The sequence below is a fragment of the Notamacropus eugenii genome, chromosome 6 (genome assembly GCF_028372415.1).
Source record: "Notamacropus eugenii isolate mMacEug1 chromosome 6, mMacEug1.pri_v2, whole genome shotgun sequence".
Taxonomy (NCBI): domain Eukaryota; kingdom Metazoa; phylum Chordata; class Mammalia; order Diprotodontia; family Macropodidae; genus Notamacropus; species Notamacropus eugenii.
Window position 1 is genome coordinate 42,546,863 of NC_092877.1, and position 17,192 is coordinate 42,564,054.

Here is a 17,192-nt window from a genome sequence, read left to right on the forward strand (position 1 = left end):
AGCCAAAGGTAGAAGTAACCAGAGGGCCAAATTCTCAGAGTCATGTCAACCTAGGTGTGGACATGATTACCCTGGCATTTTATTTAGAATATTAAGAATTTTTCTAACTGGGGATTTGGGAAATTGTTACCGAAGTCGTAACGTTTCATAGAAAACAAATTCCCTAAAACTGAAAAGAAGGGAACTACATAGACCTTTGGAGACATCAAATAACCTCAGTGGCCTACAAGGAATTAATTACTGTAACAGATGTTACCTAATGATAGTCAATAGAGCTTTAGGAGAGTAAATGACAAGGTGTTCAGTAGCAAGAGCAGTAATGCATCGATTAGGGTTTCAGAACTGTCAAGTGAGAAGGTGTGGTGGGGTTTGGTAGCAAGGATGCCCTTGAGGGATGACCAGGCAACAATTTGAAGCATTGCTGGAGACATCTTAGCCTGATATATGGAGCAAGTGAGGCATTTATTATTGTGTACTGAAATGGAAATTTCCTAAGTAGAAGAAACCTTGTGTTGAGTAGAGTTGATCATAATCATTTTTACTTGAATGTTGAGTCTATAGTTTTCTTTCTTTTTCTTTTCTAAATGACTGAATCTCAAATACACAATAAGAAAAGGAACTTTATAAACTTCTATATTTTAAGTACATAATAAAAAGGAAATAATGCATGCCATGTGCACAGCAGAACATGAGAGTATTCACAATACATAACAATAAATTTCTCCTTCACGAAAACCTATATAATAAGTCCTACACGTTGTGTTGAGAGCTGTCCATTGTTTCTTTGCTTCTGATTTTTTTTTTGTTCTCTGCTGTGCAATTTTTACTTTATCTTTTTTCTCTTTTTCTCCCCCCAAGGCTGTAATCAAATATGGATGTATTTATATACAGACCTAAATATAGAAATACGCATATCCTTATATACACGTACATTCATATTTACTTATGTGCTTGTGTACTTACATATGTGCATGCATATATAGACTTTCCTAAACAGATTCTACTTCTGATCTTTGTGTTTATGGTTTTGTGCATATCTTATTTTCTATCCCTCATAATTCCTTTACTTTCCTTCAACTCTCTACCATGCCTTCCTATTACTTAACGTAGTCCTCCCTCAAAGTATGCTTCCCTTATCTTCCCATTCCCTAAAATCTAAACATCCTTCTATGCCCTTCTTTGACTTGATGACCCAGGAGGAGAAAGTGAGGCTGGTGACCTTGCACAGCCCTCCCTCACTCAAAACAAAGTCAAGTGCAAGTCATGTTATCATTTCTCTGATGTCATGGTCTTCTTTGGAAGTGAAGGACAAACTCAACCTCTGAGTAGACAGAGTTGTCTGAGTGGAGACCCATCTAGCTGGGTAAATCAGCTCATGCTGTCCCTTCTGTCTCCCTCTATCCTTCCTTCTCTTTTCCAAAGGAAGATAAATTTGAATGGCTAGAGGATGCCCAGTTAACTTGGGGTTTACTAGCTACATGTATTTCCTTCTTTGTTTCTTTCTTTCTTCCTGTCTTTCTTTCTTTCTCTCCTTCCTTTCTTACTCCTTTCCATCTTTCTTTCCTCCTTTCTGCCTTTCTTCCTTTTTCCTCCTTTCTTTCTTTTTTCTCCTTCTTTCCTTCCTTCCTTCCTCTCTTTCTTTCTCTTTCTTTCTTTCCTTCCTTCCTTCCCTCCTTCCTTCCTTCCTCCTTTCCATCTTTCTTTCCTTCTTTCCTCCTTTCTGTCTTTCTTCCTTTTTCCTCCTTTCTTTCTTTTTTCTCTTTCCTTCCTTTCTTTTTCTTCCTTCCTTCCTTTCTTTCCTCCTTTCCTTCCTTCTTTTCTTCCTTCTTCCTTTCTTTCTTTCCTTCTTTCTTTTTTCTTTCTTTCTTCTTGTTTTTCTTTTTCTCCTTCCTTCCTTCTTTCTCTCTTTCTTCCTTCCTTCCTTCCTTTCCTCCTTTCCATCTTTCTTCCCTTCTTTCCTCCTTTCTGACTACTTCTTAAATAGGCCTATTCACTGAATGGACCTTGTCTTCCTCTAAGTAAGTACCTGCAAAAGCCTTAGTTTAAAAGGCCAACGTCTCCCATTGCATCCTGGGCCATCTCCAGTCATCCTGATGAATATCTGGCCACTGGATCCAGATGGCTCAGGAGGAGAAAGTGGAGTTTGTGACCTTGCACAGCCCTCTCTCACTCAAAATATAGTCAAGCACAAGTCATGTCATAATTCCTTTGAGGTCATGATCTTCTTAGAAAATGAAGGACGAACACAACAACAACCTTTGACACATTCCTTCACCTTTCCCTCTAAAGATCCCTCCCTTATCCTCCCAAGGATCCCTTCCTTGTTCTCTCATTACCATTAATGTAAACACCCTTCTGTACCCTCTCTTTAACCTGTTCCCAACCCCTTCCCTCCAGAGAGCCTTCCCTTATCCTTTTCCCTTCCCTATTCCTTTAACATTTTATTTCTTTCTGAATTTAGAAGACTTTTATAAATACAATATATACGTAAGTACAAGGAGTTGTTTTCCTCGTTAAGATGCTGAATCTCCTTTTCTATTTGATTGACCTTCTTTTCCTAATCTTGTTTTTCTTGGATTATTCTTTTTTTTGGTTATTTCTCAATCTCTTTCATTTGATATATATTAGTACATATGGGCCTTTTAATTTTTATTTTTACCTGTTTGGGGATAAAAATCTAGTAACATTCTTGCTGGGTAAAAAGAATGTGCACACTTTTATAGTTCTGAATTGTTTTGGACATAGTTCCAAATTGTTCTCCAGAATTGCTCAGCTAGTTCACAGCTGCACTAGTGCATTAGTGTAGATATTTATGTCCCCTCCAGCATTTGTCATATTCTTTTCCAATCATCTTAGCCCATCTGATGAGTATGAAGTGCTATCTCAGAGTTCGTTCAATTTGTATTTCTGTAGTTATTGGTGATTTAGAGTATTTTATATGATTATTGATAGTTTTTTTCTTCTGAAATCTGCTTTTTAATATCCTTTTGTTATTCATTAGTTTTTATAAATTTTGTTGAGTTTCTTATATTTGAGAAATCAGACCTTTATCAGTGAAACTTATAAAAATTTCCCCGTTTCCTGTTTTCCTTCTTATTTTGGCTACATTGGTTTTGTGTGTGCAGAAGCTTTTTAATATTGTAATCAAAATTATCTGTTTTGAGCTTGTCTTGGTACATGGAGTGATATATTTCTTAGGGGACAATTTAAAAAAATGTGATGAGGAAAGAACTCACTATTTCTTACAATCAGACACAATAGAAGATGTAAAGACATAGAGATGAAATGTAGTTGGGGGAATAGAAACTTCATGAACTTCATTGTTACCTGGGCTCATCAAGGAAAGTGTTTTTTAAAAAAGATTATCATGATAAAAGTACAGTATATGATGTGGGGACATGGATTCATAAGGCATGAATGAGGAGAGTTTTAACTGGAGGGTGAGAACAATGAGGATATTGTCACAAGAAATCTCTGGAAGGCTAATTAAAAAATATAAGTAAGAGAGGACAAGACCAAGTTCTTGATCTTGGTTGGAAATGGAGAGGAAAGGAGGGACTGAGATTGGATATCTTGTTCTGATATATGTATAAAAATAAGGATAAAAGAATTCAGTAGAGAATAAAATTAACAATAATCATATCTGTGAATATTAATGGAGTAAATTCACCGATAAATTGAAAGAAGACATCAGAATGCATTAGAAAGCAAAAAAACCCAAAAAAACCCCCAAAAACTCAACCAATTTTCTTTATATAAGAAACACACAGAATGTAAAGACTTGGGTACACTAATACATCCTTGGTCTTTCTGTGAATTGGTCCAATTATTTGGAAAAAAATTTGTAATGATGTAATGTGTTCAAATAAAATATCCATATCCACTGCCTCAGAAAGTCTGATTTTAGGTATGTGTCCCAAGAAAACCAATGATGAAAGAAAGGATCCATGTATACTGAAATATTATGAGCATATTTTGTAATAACAAAACCCCCCTATAAACAAAGAATATGATCATCTATTGGGTAATGATGAAACAAGTTGTGTTATATAAATGCAATATCATATTACTGTGTTGTGAAAAATGATAAAGATGATGAATGCAGAGAACAAAGAAAATATTTACAAATATAAATGGAAAGAACAATAGTAAAATGACTGAAACGGAATATAGTGAAATGATAATGAACAAGATCGGCTCCTACATTCACTCCCTACTTGTATACAAAGATTGTTGGGGGCTAATGTCAGATTTAAAAAAAATATATTGATAAGTTTTTTTTTCTTTTTTGATTCATTGTTATAAGGGATTATTTGTCATATAGATAGGGATAGATACCTTCAAAAATGTATGTATTGCAAAACCAAAGGCTACAAATTTAAATTCATTTAAAAATAATAATTCATAAAAAGCTAAAATGAGAAGATGAAATAGAATTTATTTTGCCTCAACTGAGAGACAATTGTGATCTCAGACAAGGCAAAAGTAAAAATAGGCACGTTTAAAGGAGATAAAGAGATACTACATTATGGTAAATGTTATCATAGATAATCAAACAACATCAGTATTAAATATAACTAACAAATAGTATAGTATCTAAGTAATTGAAAAGTACTGCAAGTATTTTAGTAGAAAGCTAACTGAATTATGAAAAAATGTAAGTAGCAAAACAATTATTTCTGAGGATTTCAACTTGACTCTTTCACATTTAGACAAGTCCACTAGAAAGAAATCTACAAAACTAAACAGAATGTGAGAAAAAGTGTATACTGTAGACATTTGACAACTATAAAAAAAGCTAGTATGGCTATTTTTAAGCATTATGTGTCACTTTTATAAAGATTGATTGAATTCACAACTAAATACAAAATGGAAGATATTTACCATTCATCACACAGGATAACAAAAATTATTTAATCAGTAAGGATAATATGAACAAATGACCATTATAAAATGGAGATTCTAATTAACTCCACTTTTGTTGTAAAAAGTTTTATTTTAACTTCATTGAAGAAATACAGATGTCCAAATATACAGAAAGAAAACAGGAAAAGAAAACAAGAATAATAAATATCTAAGAAAGAATAAAGAGAAAATTCTGAGATATTATACATGATTTTCCATGCACATGAAAGCACCCAATTTTCTGATTTCTGACCCCACCTTTGAAAAAGATGCAAGTTGACTTAAAAGTAGTATAAACCACTTATCTTTATTTTATGTGATCTTTTAAATTTTCTTCATTATATGTACCTTCATTATATGTATGAAATTGTTGCCATTATTTTAAAACTCTTTCACTGATCTATTTTTAACTACTTAGTTTTCATAATTACTGTTTTATAGTATAATTTAAGGTGAAGGAGTACAAGCCACTCTTCCTCCTTTTTGATTTTTCATAATTTCATTGTATTCTTTATGTTTTGTTCTTCTACATTAATTTTGTTTTACTTTTACATAATTCCACAGATTATGCTGGCAGTATTTTGATCAGCACACCATGAAATTTAGGGAAAAATTTGGGAAGTGTTGTCCTTGTTTTATTAGTTCAGCTAGTATGATGTTGTAGATAGAGGGTTGAGCTTGTTAAGAAGATCTGGAGTTCAATTCTTTCTCTGATCCAAACTGCGTGACTCTGGTAAAGTCACTTAACTTCTGTGTACCGTAATTTCCTCATTTGTATTATGAAAAAGTTGGATTCAATAACCTGTAAAGTCCTTCCCAACTATAAATCAATGATCCTGTGAAGAACCTTGAATATCTCTTTAATTATACTGGCCAACAATAAAAGGAGTTGTTCTATTACTCCCATAAAAATAGGTGAAACTTATAGTTTTTTTGGAGTGTGCTGATTTCAAAAATTATTTGAGATCTTCTCTATTATCATAGAAACTACAGTTTTGTATTACTAAAAATAATTTTCACTAAACAAAATATTGCTTGCTCATGTCACCTAACATGTATGTATTGATGATTTCTTTTGTATTTTGCCTGTGGAATGTCTTTCTTAAATATCCAATAGTAGTCAACCACTGTATTTTTAATGCACTGTTCCTGGTATTGTTTTTCCATTATAGTGATTCCTCTATAGAATAATTAACCATGCTTATTAATGATAGTATGCAGGCTCTAGGGAAAGAAGGTAAAATACGGATTTAAGGCAGATCTTGAGTGACATGGTGCATTATATAACTTCAAGGCTTTGAGAAAATTTTTGGTAATATTCTGTCTTGTAGTTTCCCAGGAAGTTTTGGCTAACTTCAAAAAAATTATTTCAATGAAACTTCTTAAACTTCACTTAATTCTTGTTCAAATGTTTGTTATTCATCATTTCTCTTATTTGATGACCCTCCAGACATTTCCTCTTTGGTTTTAGCCTTACTGATTAGTAGAAGTTTGTTTTTCCAGTTTTCAAAAAAGTGTACAATTTTGATACATCACATTGACAAAACTTTTCAAAAAATATTAGTAAGAAATCTTTTTCAAGATAACGCAGTAGTTGGTTTATTACATATATCTGTCCTGGAATCAACTTCTTTGATGCCAGTGTTTTCAGTGTAGCATATATATTTTTTTCTGTTTCTGCTATTCTATTCACAAATAAAGAGGCAGTACTTCATATCCTCAATCTGCGATGCTACTACAGAGCAATCATTTTCAGAACCATACAAATTTAAAGAATATGTTTCCTGTTTTATCTTCCTTAATAGAAGTTTGATGTTTTACTTTAGTTCTCTCTCTGTCTCTATATCTGTCTCTCTCTCATTTTATTCTCAAATTTCAGTCTTCTTTCCTTTCTCCTAACTTCTTCCTGAATCCCAATGAGAAAGCAAGCAAATCAAAAAACATTAGAGATGTGCATAGTTATTCACTACAATTTTCCCCCATTTCCCAGGACCTAAAAATATTTGTCTCAATTTGTATTATGAGTCCTTCATTTTTCTATCAGGAGAGTCATAACATCTTTTACCATTAGCTCTCTAGAATCCTGGTTGGTCATTACACTGATGAGTGCTCAGTATTTAGAACACAGTAGTATAATATTCCATCACGTTCATATCCCATCACTCATTCATATATTCCCCAGTTTATCGATACTTCCTCAGGTTCCCATCCTTTGCCATCCCAAATAGTATTGTAAACATTTTTGTACATCCTTAGAATGCTTTACATAGGAGTAATGCTTCTGTTACTCTACCTTCCCTCTAATGCCCCCTCCCTCTTCTTACTTTTCCCTCCTATTTTCATATTGAGTAAAATATATTCGTGTACACAACGGTATTTGTATATTCTTCTTTCTTTTAACCAGCTCAGATGAGAATGAAACTCCAGAGTCAGCTGCCCTGTTCCTTCCTCCTTGCTTGTACAGATGTCTGCTTGTGCACGGTTTTACATGTGATAATTTTCCCAAGCTTTCTTTTCCTTCATCCCCAGAGAAACTAGTAGTTATTGAGGCATTAACAATTATAATCATCATTAGCATGTATATGTTACCATAATGTTTCTAATGATCTGTCAGTATGTCATCTCAATTCTCACAAAAATCCTATGAGACAGATTTTGTTTTTATTCCCATTTTCTAGTTCAGGAAACTGATGTAAGTTAATTGACTTATGCAAGGTCACACAGTTCATATCTACCTGGAAACAAGATCTAATATGAGTATGTGAAAATATTCCCGTAGCATTATGTGACAACAAAGTGAATACTAGGGAAAGAAAATTCAGTGTGAAATTTGTTGTCTTCCAAGGTAAAAAGAATAAGTAAATTAACTGAGACAGAAGCATAATTTTTGTTATATTGATCAGTCTACCTATGAGCAATGATTATTTCTCTAGTTGTTTAGAGCTCTATTTATTTTTACTAAAACTTTTAAAATTTTATTTATATAGTTCGGTAGGCTCATAAATATTTCATATTGTTTGCAATTATTTTAAATGAAATTTCCCTTTCTATCTTTTCCTGCTAGGGTTTTTTGGTAATATATAGAAATGCTGATGGCTTATGTGGGCTTATTTTATATTCTACAATTTTTCTAAAGTTGTTAATTGCAAAGCAGAAAGTTGGGAATATTTTTACAGCAGATATTTCTGATAAAGGCCTTATTTCTCAAATACATAGAGAACAGAGTCAAATTTATAAAAATACAAGCCATTCCCCAATTGATAAATGGTCGAAGGATATAAACAGGCAGTTTCCAGAGGATGGAATCAAAGCTCTCTGTAGACATATGAAAAAATGCTCCAAATTACTACTGATTGGAGAAATGCAATTCTGAGGTACCATCTCATACCTATAAGATTGACTAATGTGACAGAACATAAAAATGCTTTATGTTGGGGTGGATGTGGGAAAATTGGAACACTAGTGCACTGTTGGTAGAATTGTACATTGATCCAACCGCTCTGAAGACCAGTTTGGAACATTCCCAAAGGGGTCTAAAACTGTGCATATCCTTTGATTTTGGAAATTTTGATCTAGACCTATATTCTGAAAAGATAAAAAAGGAGAAAAGGACCCATATATACAAAAATAGTTGTTTTAGTTAAGGCAAAGAATTTAAAATTGAGAAGGTGTTCTTCAGTTCAAGAATGGCTGGACAGGTTGTGGGAAATGATTGTAATGGAATACTATTGTGCAATGAGAAGAGTGAGATGATTTCAGAAAAACCTGAGAAGACTTAAATGAACCCATGCAAAGTGAAGTGAGCAAAATCAGGAGACCATTTATACTGTAATAGAAACATTATATGATGAAAAATTGGGAAAGACTTAGCTGTTCTCAGAAATATAATGATCCAAGAGATGGGGATGGAAAGGTAGAGGGACTGGAGAGGGAGAAGGAAAGTCCAGGTTCTTTCAACACATCCTGGGTAATCTCCAGTTGTCCTGATGCATATCTGGCCACTGGAACCAGATGGCTCTGGAGGAGAAAGTGAGACTGGTGACCTTGTATAGCTCTCCCTCCCTCAAATCAAAGTCAGCTGCAAGTCATGTAATTATCTCCCTGATATTTTGGTCCTTTCTGAGAATGAAGGACAAATACAACAACAACAAAAACAATCCAAGACAATATCAAAGGACCCATGATGAAAAATGCTGTTCATCTACAGAGAAATGATTGATAGAGTCTGAATGCAGATGAAAACGTCCTGTTTTTCACTTTCCTTATTTTTTCTTTCTTTTTTGTCTGTCTTCTTTCACAACATGACTAATGTGGAAATCTGTTTTGCATGACTGCACATGTATAATCTATATCAGATTGTTTACCATCCCAGGGAGAAGACATGGAGGGAAGGAGGGAGAGAATCTGTAACTGAAAAACAAATATAAGGAATGTTCAAATTATCTTTATAAATTATTAGGAAAAATATAAAAAATATAAAAAGCTATTAATTGTTTTAACTAGCTTTTTTAGCTGATTCTTTAGGGTTTTCTAAGTATTCCATCATATAATCTGCAAAGAATGATGGTTTTCTTTCCTCACTGCCTATACTTGTTGTTGTATTATTGCTAGACCTAGATTTTCTAGTACAGTATTGATTAATTTTGGTAATAATGGATATCTTTTCTTCATCCATGATCTTATTGGAAAAACTTCTAGTTTTTCAGGTACCTTTATTTCAGGTATCTTTATTTCAGATAGATATTACTTATCATTTAAAAAAGATTCCGTTTATTCCTGTGCTTTCTAGTGTTTTTTAAAAATAGGAATGGATATCTGTCTGTCTGTCTATCATCTATCTATGTAGCTTCACATGATTTTGGTTCTTTTTGTTATTGCTGTGATCAATTATGCTAATAGTTTTCCTAAAATTGAACCAGTCTTACAATCTGGTGTAAATCCAGATTGGTCACAGTGTATGTCCTTTGTGATATATTGTTATAATTTCCTCACTAGCATTTTACTTAAAATGTTTGCTTCAATTTTTATTAGAGAAATTGGTTTATACTTTTCTTTCTCTATTTTTGGTCTCCCTGGTTTAGGTTTCAAAACCATATTTGCGTAATAGAAAGAATTTGGGAGGACTCATTTACCTATTATTTCACATAGTTTAGGGGTTAACTATTCCTTAAATGTTTGACAGAATTCGCTTGTAAATCCACCTGATCCTAGTGATTTTTCATTGATAGTTTATTTTTGGTTTGTTTAATCACTTTTCCTAAGACAGAATTATTTAAGTATTGTATTTCCTCTTTTGCTGATCTGGTCAGTTTATATATTTGTAAATATTCACCCACTTCACTTAGATTATCAGCTTTGTTGGCATATGATTGGGCAAAATAGCTCTTAATAATGCTTTGATTTCATTTTCATTGGTGCATTGTCTGGCATAGTCTAATCTGACGTTTTTGAATTTTGAATTTGTGAATTTTGAATATGTGAGTTTATTCCTATTCATTGGTTTTGATGGCCTTTGTTTACCTACCCTTTTGTGGAAAGGAAACTGACCTTTAAATATAACTTGGGGACTTAATTTCCTATTAAGGGATAATTTCCAAGAGCATGGCTTAATGCTAAAAATAATTTCCTTCAAACTCAACATATTTAGATGAGCAAATAGATATAATTCTAGTCTGGTGTCTTGAGGAGAAAAGACAGAAGCACAGATAAACAGAACAGTTTTGAAAATTACATGTAGAATTTCTTATCCTCTTTTTTAAAGCTAGTAGAATGAAATGGAGATTTATGGTTTCATTTATTTCCTTTTATCTTGGTGTTTTACTATGTATGTGTTGCTGTTTTTTTTTTCTTGGGGTGATAAGTTCAGAAACATCCCCCCACTACACCTAATAGCAAGCTGGATGGTCACTTGTTGGAGATTTTGTAAAGAAGATTCCTACTTCATGTATGTTGGACTGAATTAATTCAGAATTTTCCTTTGGATTTGAAATTTAAATACCACTGGTAACTTTTCAGGCCCAGGAGCTGTTAGGCATTAGAAGGAATGGAACATCTTAAATTCTCAACTTGATTTGGTTTATTGGGTTTACTTTGGCTCGGAATGAACTTAGTGTGTTTTACCAAACCTGGTGTAGGCATACCTCAGAGATATTGAGGGTTAGGTTCCAGATGATGGCAATAAAGCAAATATAGCAATAAAGTGAGTTACAAGGATTTTTTAGTTCCTTAGTACCTATAAAAGTTATGTTTACATAGTTTATTAAGTGTGCAATAAGCAATATTATGTCTAAAATGATATGCACACCTTAATTAAAATACTGTAGAGCTAAGAAATGCTAACACTCGTCTGAGTCTTCAGCAAGTCACAATCTGTTTTTGCTGATGAAGTATCTTGTCTTGATTTTGATGACTGCTGACTAATCAGGCTGTTGGTTACTGAAGGTCAGGTGTCTATGGCAATCCCTTAAAATAAGACAACAATGAAGTTTGCCACATGGATTGACTCTTTCACTTGAACACTTAGAGATTGTTTTAGAGTTATTATTCGTTCTAATTTCTATATTGTATGTCACAGTGAAAAGGGAAGTCCAAGGAGAGGGGGAGAGACATGGTCTGCCAGTTGGAGAAGTCAGAACACATGTAATATTTATTAAGTTCACTGTCTTACATGGAAAAGGTTTGTGGAGTCCCCAAACAGTTACAACAATGACATCGAAAATCAATGATCACAGCTCACTATAAAAGATATTACAATCATGAAAAAGTATGAAATATTGTGAGAATTATTAAAATGTGACATAGAAACATGATGTGAGCACATGCTGTTGGAAAAATGGCACTGATAGACTTGCTTGGCCCCAGGTTGCCACAAACTTTCAATTTGTAAGAAACTTCCATGTCATCTGTGAAGTGCCATAAAATGAGGTATGCCTATGTTTGAAAGTTAAACCTTTGACTAAGGGGGAATGATCTGAATGAGGTACTGTAGTTGCAGCCTCAGATCACTGTTAGATGGGTTCAAATAACACTTTAGATGCCAGCGAAGGGATATTAGGCAAGTCACTCCATCTTTCTGAGTCTTGGATTCCTCATCTGAAAGATGGAGGGGATAATAACATGGGTTGCAACACAGTGGAGTGAGTAGGGTACAGGACTTTTGAGTCGGGAAGACCTTCACTAAAATCTTGTTCTGAACACCTATTGGCTTTTGCTCCTAGACTAGTCATTGTACCCTCTAGGCTTAATTGTAAAATGGAGAGCTTGGACTCAATTATCTCTAAGGTTCCTTTAGCTTTAAATTTATGACCCTAGTAGTGGTTTGCTGTAACACTCAAATGAAAGAACATCTCTATCGTCTAAGTCTGCAAACCTTAAAGCACTCTCTAAAGGAAAGTTATTATCATTATTTAATTCTTCATTTCATTTTATTTTTTTTAACTCAGATGGGAAGCAGACATTTAGGGAGGGCAAACTGTTGTAATTAATATCTTTCCTTGCAAATCCAATTAAATTATGTATGATCCTTGTGGTCTAGGGAAAGTTGGAGTAAAGATCTGGTATTTCCGGGCTGCTTAGATGAGTCATTTGAATTCCCTCTCAGTCTACACTGACTCTCAATACCTGACACACATCATCTCTCAGCAATCCTGAAATAAATCTGTATTATATCAGAAACTCTCACTTTCTGCTACAGGGAACTACTACCTGGAGGTTTGAAAATTTCATTGCTGCTTTCAAATTTGGATACTTCTCCACACTGCTAATAGCATCTTTCCTTTTATTTTTTTTTTAATTTTATTAAATTTATTTATTTAACTTTTAACATTCATTTTCACAAAATTTTGGGTTACAAATTTTCTCTCCTTTTATCCTCTCCCCCACCCAAACACCAAGCATTCTAATTGCCCCTATGACCAATCTGCTCTCTCTTCTATCATCTCTCCCTGCCCCTGTCTCCGTCTTCTCTTTTGTTCTGTAGGGCCAGATAGCTTTCTATACCCCTTTACCTGTATTTCTTATTTCCTAGTGGCAAGAACATTACTCGACGGTTGATCCTAACACTTTGAGTTCCAACTTCTTTACCTCCCTCCCTCTCCACCCCTTCCCTTTGGAAGGCAAGCAATTCAATATAGGCCAAATCTGTGTAGTTTTGCAAATGACTTCCATAGTAGTTGTGTTGTATAAGACTAACTATATTTCCCTCCATCCTATCCTGTCCCCCACTACTTCTATTCTCCTTTGATCCTATCCCTCCCCATGAGTGTCGACCTCAAATTGTACCCTCCTCCCCATGCCCTCCCTTCCATCATCCCCCCCACCCTGCTTATCCCCTTATCCCCCACTGTCCTGTATTGTAAGATAGGTTTTCATACCAAGATGAGTGTGCATTTTATTCCTTCCTTTAGTGGAATGTGATGAGAGTAGACTTCATGTTTTTCTCTCACCTCCCCTCTTTATCCCTCCACTAATGAGTCTTTTGCTTGCCTCTTTTATGAGAGATAATTTGCCCCATTCCATTTCTCCCTTTCTCCTCCCAATATATTTCTCTCCCACTGCTTGATTTCATTTTTTTAAAGATATGATCCCATCCTCTTCAATTCACTCTGTGCACTCTGTCTCTATGTGTGTGTGCATGTGTGCATGTGTGTGTGTGTAATCCCACCCAGTACCCAGATACTGAAAAGTTTCAAGAGTTACAAATATTGTCTTTCTATGTAGGAATGTAAACAGTTCAACTTTAGTAAGTCCCTTATGACTTCTCTTTGCTGTTCACCTTTTCCTGGTTCTCTTCATTCTTGTGTTTGAAAGTCAAATTTTCTTTTCAGCTCTGGTCTTTTTATCAAGAATGCTTGAAAATCCTCTATTTCATTGAAAGACGAATTTTTCCCCTGAAGTATTATACTCAGTTTTGCTGGGTAGGTGATTCTTGGTTTTAGTCCTAGTTCCTTTGACTTCTGGAATATCCTATTCCATGCCCTTCGATCCCTTAATGTAGAGGCTGCTAGATCTTGTGTTATCCTGATTGTAATTCCACAATACTTGAATTGTTTCTTTCTAGCTGCTTGCAATATTTTCTCCTTCACCTGGGAATTCTGGAATTTGGCCACAATGTTCCTAGGAGTTTCTCTTTTTGGATCTCTTTCAGGTGGTGTTCTGTGGATTCCTTGAATATTTATGTTGCCCTCTGGTTCTAGAATCTCAGGGCAATTTTCCTTGATAATTTCATGAAAGATGATGTCTGGGCTCTTTTTTTGATCATGGCTTTCAGGGAGTCCCATAATTTTTAAATTGTCTCTCCTGGATCTATTTTCCAGGTCAGTTGTTTTTCCAATGAGATATTTCACATTATCTTCCATTTTTCCATTCTTTTGGGCTTGTATTGTGATATCTTGCTTTCTCAAAAGTCCTTAGCCTCCATCTGTGCCATTCTAATTTTGAAAGAACTATTTTCTTCAGTGAGCTTTTGAATCTCCTTTTCCACCTGGCTAGTTCTGCTTTTGAAAGCATTCTTCTCCTCATTGGCTTCTTGAACCTCTTTTGCCAATTGAGTTAGCCTATTTTTCAAGGTGTTATTTTCTTCAACATTTTTTTGGGTCTCCTTTAGCAGGGTGCTGATTTGTTGTTCATACTTTGACTTCATGTCTCTCATTTTTCTTCCCAGCTTTTCCTCCACCTCTCTAACTTGATTTTCAAAATTCTTTTTGAGTTCTTCCATGGCCTGAGCCCATTGGGTGGGCTGGGACACAGAAGCCTTGCCTTCTGTGTCTTTGCCTGATGGTAAGCATTGTTCTTCCTTATCAGAAAGGCAGGGAGGAAATGCCTGTTCACCTAGAAAGTAACCTTCTATAGTCTTATTTCTTTTCCCTTTTCTGGGCATTTTCCCAGCCAGTGATTTGACCTCTGAATATTCTCTTCACACCCACCTCACCTCCTGATCCTCCCAGCCAGCGTTTGGGGTCCGAGATTCAAATGCTGCTTCCAGCCTTAGGGCTTTTGGCGGGGGCAGGGCTGCTATTCAGTGTGAGATTAAGTTCAGGTGCTCAGGTGGGGGCAGGGCCGCTTCTCAGGCTCAGTTCCCTCAGGGGGTTTATGCACAGACCTTCAACAATGGAAACAATGGATCCAGGTTCCCACCCACTTGGGGAGCCCTGGTCTGCAGCCGCCTCCCAGCCTCTACCTCCGGGGGGGAAGGGCTAGAGTTATGGGGGCACCCCACTCCCCTCTCGACCCACCAAAGAGACTCTCTCACTGGCCCCCGTCACCTGTGGGTGGAGGGACTTGTGCGGCCGCTGGAGATCCCGTCCCTGAAGCCTGCTAGGGTCTGTTTCCCTTGGTGCTGTGGCCGCAACAGGGCTGGGCTGGGCTGGGCTCCGCATCTGCTGCATGACAGACCTTTTGCGAGAGGTTTGCAGGTCCCTCTGGAACAGAAATCTCCTTCTTTTAACTGTTCTGTGGCCTCACTGCTCCAGAATTCGCCGTGAGTTACTTTATACCGATGCTGTATGGGTTGTGGGTTCGGAGCTATGTGTATTTGCGTCTTTCTACTCCGCCATCTTGGCTCCGCCCCCGAGCAGCTTTCCTTTTAGTTGAAAGTCTGAGTCTGAGTTTCTTTGGTGTGTAAAGCTGTAGACACAAGGATTATGAGCCTAGTGTTCATGTGTAATATAACTTGTTGCAATTATATAGGATGCATTGATCTAGATCTAAATTTAAGACCTGCCATGGGAGGATGATCTTTCCTGATCTGACTATCTCATTATCAGATTTTATTTTTTATCCTTGATATACATGAACCAAGAAAACATAAATGGAACCCCCAAGAATTTGCTTTTTTACAGTTGTTTGTATGGAATTTTTAAATCCACATTGTAGTTTAATGACCCAATCTACGTTTGGTCATAGATTCTCAAGGGGTTAGATCCCAAATGCCATTGAGCCCAACACAAATATGTGTACTTCTGTACCCAGATAATTCCTTGGCATCTAAACACATCTTCTCCCTCTACCAAAAGGTACCTCTGTTTTCTTTGAAATTGTTGTGGAAATATATGGATTTTTTCTTGATGCTATAACTTTTCAGGGCTCACTTCAGGCAAGTATGTCTATTCTTCTTGTCCTGTGAGCATTCATAGCTCTTTTGAATTTCCTTAGGTTTTTAATTCATGTGATGTTTAAAAGAGAAAGATCTGTTTTTTCACATATTTACTTTCTTGTGGCATTGAGTTTGTATACATTGAGTGCTATTATAACGTCACATCCTAGTAAGTAAATTCAATTCATAGGAACATACAGTTAGGATTAATAATGTTCTTAGAAATTATTTGCTCTGCTTATTTTATAAATGTGGAAATTGAGGTTTAGAAATGTTAAAGGATTGACACAAGGCCATACAGGTATTAAGAGGAGCTGAGGTTCAAACCCAGGTCTCCTGATTGCAAATCCAGTGCATTTTTTCTGGTCCAATCAAATACCCTAAAATGCTGCAACAAAAAGTATCTTATTATAAATGATTAGCTTGGATGTTTTTCTTTGTGTATGCGTGTGTGTGTGTGTGTGTGTGTGTGTGTGTGTGTGTGTGTTTGTTTGGAAGAGTTTCGTTTCAGTCTCATCACAGACAGATGCTTTGGAGAGAAAAAAGTAATTATACTGATGCAATGGCTGACATTTTAATAAGAAGAATTCTGAAAGTAAGAAGAATTCTATTACCAGAAAGCTGTATAATGGTGGAAAGAGCTTTCCCTCTGACATTGCCTCTGTCACCTTGGGCATTTGAGGCCTATAAGCTCTCCAAGCCTGTATATTCTCATCTGTTACATAAACAGTAGAAAACTGATGATCTTTGACATCTATTCCACCTCTAGTTCCTGATACGAGGGACCTGAAAAGCCATCTAGTCCAACTCTTTAATTTTACAAATGAGAAACCTGAGGCTGAAGGAGATGAAGGGACTTACTTGACCAACAGACAGTAAATAACAAGGGAAGATTTGAACCCAGGTCTTCAAACTCCCAATCCTGAGCTCTTGCCATCATATCACACTGCATCCTATTAATTGAAGCCTTTCCATTTTCAGAATTCTTCTTACTAAGATATTAACCAATGTACCAATTTGATTTCTTTATTCACCCCAAAGTTTCAGTTTGACATAGGAGAAAAAGTATTCTACAAAATACACACAAATATGTAATATGTATGCATGCAAGGAGACAAACATCCATGTTATGAAGCAACCATCTGCTAGACACTTACTGATTCTATGTAGTAAAAGGGCAATTGGTCTTGGAACT